Here is a 3,756-nt window from a genome sequence, read left to right on the forward strand (position 1 = left end):
CGCCAATTAACAGATAAATTATGTTTTAAGGCAGTAAATAGCCTTGTACAAAAAATAATTCCGACAAAATAAAGAAAAAAACATCAGCCTACGTAGCCTAACATTACACAATTGCTGCGCCGGATGCCAAAAATTTTGCTGCAAACTAAACAAACATCGAAATGTTTAAAAAAATATTAGCTCGGTGGGCTTTAGCCCTATTTTATCATTATCGCAATATGTATAAAGTGTCTAAAATATAGCAGTAAATTCAATAAGTATAATATTTATTTTCAGGACCTATGTATGTTTAGTTATAGTCTTGTTTTTTAGTCAGAATCAAAAATAAGCGTTTGGTACTTATACTTATACGAATATACGTCTATATTATTATAATAAAAATTGTTTTTAAAGTACACTACTTACGACAAGCATTTTTAATGAAGGCAGGGGTTAATATTAATAATTATTATTTTTATATGATAATATTTAGAAATAATGGCACATACGTTCTTTCGAACTTACGTTCTGACATTTTGCTCGTACTTGTCCACACATGTATTGGTGCGGGTGAGACGCACGATAACTAAATAACAGGATTCAAATATTATTCTGATGTCAGTGTAGGTTCTATTGTAAAAAACCGGACAAGTGCGAGTCGGACTCGCCCACCGAGGGTTCCGTACTTTTTAGTATTTGTTGTTATAGCGGCAATTAGAAATACATCATCTGTGAAAATTTCAACTGTCTATCACGGTTCATGAGATACAGCCTGGTGACAGACAGACGGACAGATGAACAGATGGACAGTGGAGTCTTAGTAATAGGATCCCGTGTTTATCCTTTGAATACGGAACCCTAAAAATAAAGCTGTCACGAATCACGACAATATTCATTCTTAATCCGTTTGTTTCGTGGCTTAATCTTCACATAACGTTTTTCGTGCTACCTTTTAAGTAAACGACTCAAAAGTATACATTTACCACACTAAATGCCATATAGTTATTAAAGTTTCAATCATTGCAGCCTCCCCCACTGTCACAACCACCCCCACTGTCACATCCTCCCCCACTGTCACAACCGCCAGTGTCACCACCACCGCTGTCACATCCATCACCCGCGTAACCGCCTGTATCGTTGTCACAGCATCCGTGGTCGTTTCTGCTGTCTTGACAATTGTCATATCTGTCGTTATGATGGCCAGAGTCATTATGATGTCCGCTGTCAATGTGAATATTAGGTATGTGAGGTATATCGAGGTTGTGACTTCCATGATGACGTCCACTGAAAAATAGAAACAAATAAGTGTATTTACGACGAAATTAAAATTAAGACTGGTAATGTCAATTACGTCTAATTTGTTCTATATAACAAATAGTCAGTGTATCTTATTGTAATACATAACAGGTTATGAATTTGATCTGGGTTTGTTGGATATGAACTGTCAGTGTCAACAGTGATGATTCTGGTTAAAGAAAATGTCACTTTTGACAAACAAATCCATATCAAATTCATAACCTGTTATTACAATCAGGATACACCTCATAGTAAGCACAACAAACAAATTAGTAAAGATCATCTAACAACCTCTTTCCGCTTTTAACTCTTGTATTTGTACATATATTACACTTACTACACTTACAGATGGTAAGTAGAGCAGGGCTATAACCGTGAAAATCGAAGTTCGCAAATTGCGGCCGGGCATCTTTCTCTGTCACTCTAAAATTACGCCTTGATTGGAGTAAAAGAGAAAGATTCCCGCAATTTGCGAATTTCGGTTTTCACGGTAGGCCCTCTCCTGAGTACCTCTCCTTCTAAGTACGTTTACAAATACACGAGCAGCACTTGCCCTATTACGGTCTTTCCTGCATTAAATTTTATTTTGCCGGTCTTCACCACATTGACATTGACATAACATTTATAGTAATATAATAATTCATAATTCATTATTAATATCGAGCTTAGTACAAGTACTTACATGAAACCGTCTTCATCGTGCCTGGTCTCATAACTATAATTGTTGACAACTGGTACCACGGGCCAGTCATCTCGGAAATAACGACCATCATCATCATCGCTCATATCTCTGTTCCACCGTGTTGTCCGTTGACCGTGAGTCTTTCTTTCTGTAGTATTTGTGGTAGGTTTTGTCTTGCGGTTGCATTCTTTGTATAGTCGATATAAAAAGACGCACAACTAAAAAAAATAGAAATGAACACTAGTTGTTTCATGGACTTTTGTTATTAGATTCACTATACTATGGAGGTTTGTGTGTGCTGTTGATACCCCAAATTAATAAATTGTTCACAATTCGTTTTTTCATGTTCATATGAATTTAATTGCATCACGAGAAATTATTAAAAAAAATAAAAAGAACTTACGAAACCTCCAAAAATAATAACAACAAAGATTGTAAATAACACAAGCACATCGTCCATTTTCCTTACAACACACTGAACATTCCTTTTAAAACACTTGTTAACAAACAACAATTATATTGTTCTAAAATCTACTACATATTTCTCCAAATAAAGTATAAATACCACGCGTCTTTGATAAAACAGCGTCCGCGCCCGAATGCCATGTTTACTATTAATTCGTCGTCATATATTGCATTATGCACTGAAATATGAACCTTACACAATTATCATACGGTTTAAAATGGAAACGAGCGCGATAGTTATCGCTCTGTGTTGATACCAAGGCAATGAGCATGGCGTCGTTGGCGTCTATAAATATCATTCACATTCGTGAACTTTAAGTCAATATGCTAAGATCTATAATCGAGTGGCTGGTAATGTGTACTTGCTATACGATGCAAAAGTCAAAGGGACAAAACACTGTCCCGTATTTTAAGTAACGTGCGTTGAACTATTGACGGCGCCGCGCCGGTTAGATTGTCATTTAACTACAATACATGCATTTTTTTTTTGAAGATGTCAATAGGTATTTATTTCCAATAGCTTCTATTTCACGTAAAATTCAAATATTTGTAACAAATCTGTAATCTGATCTATTGTATCCCAGAAACTTCCAAGTTCAGAATGTGGCGCGTGCATCACAAGTGAGCCCCATACAAAAAGGACCCGGCTTGTGACGTTACAACTTACAAGACACATGGCTGTGCCAAAATGTATGGAACGAATTGTGAAAAATAAGTCTCCTTCTTCTTCCTCGCGTTATCCCGGCATTTTGCCACGTCTCATGGGAGCCTGTGGTCCGCTAGACAACTAATCCCAAGAATTGACGTAGGCACTAGTTAGTTAGTTTAATTGTGAAAAATAAGTATGTACCTATTAGGTTATTTACGCCAGAAAAGTATCCATAAAAATAATGTACCCACAGATATTGTTTATACTAATATTAGTTATTAAAACAAACTTACATTTGAAGAGACAGGCGATTTAATAAAACTCACAATCAGTATAATTTATTATGCCTCTTTTATTATTTATTATACACTCACCATTTTTTTTAATTCATGATTGTTTTTATTTTGACAGCCTATTGCAAACTATATTTTCTTTTTATAGGCACATTATATTCTTATACATTTCTTTATAAATCAGGCAGGACTAACATACATATGTGTGATATAAATAATATGAGTTTTATATTTTCTCAGTCAGCGCCGCCTCCACTGTCACATCCACCGCCACTGTCACCTCCACCCCCGCTGTCACATCCACCCCCACTGTCACATACACCACTGCCACCACCGCCACTGTCACAAACTCCACCACTGTCACCACCGCCACCGCCACTGTCACACCCTCC

At 36.4% G+C, this 3,756-nt stretch overlaps 1 long non-coding RNA gene across 1 annotated transcript; it reads right to left on the reverse strand.

The window, feature by feature from the left end:
- Window positions 1–418: 418 nt before the first annotated feature.
- Window positions 419–2,881, reverse strand: LOC134799821 (uncharacterized). Its single transcript, XR_010145472.1, has 3 exons — window positions 2,361–2,881; window positions 1,958–2,175; window positions 419–1,263 (listed from the first exon to the last, which is right to left on the reverse strand). It is a non-coding gene; the product is annotated as an uncharacterized LOC134799821 (long non-coding RNA).
- Between the last annotated feature and the right edge of the window lie 875 nt (window positions 2,882–3,756).

The sequence above is a fragment of the Cydia splendana genome, chromosome 19 (genome assembly GCF_910591565.1).
Source record: "Cydia splendana chromosome 19, ilCydSple1.2, whole genome shotgun sequence".
NCBI classification, from domain to species: Eukaryota; Metazoa; Arthropoda; class Insecta; order Lepidoptera; family Tortricidae; genus Cydia; species Cydia splendana.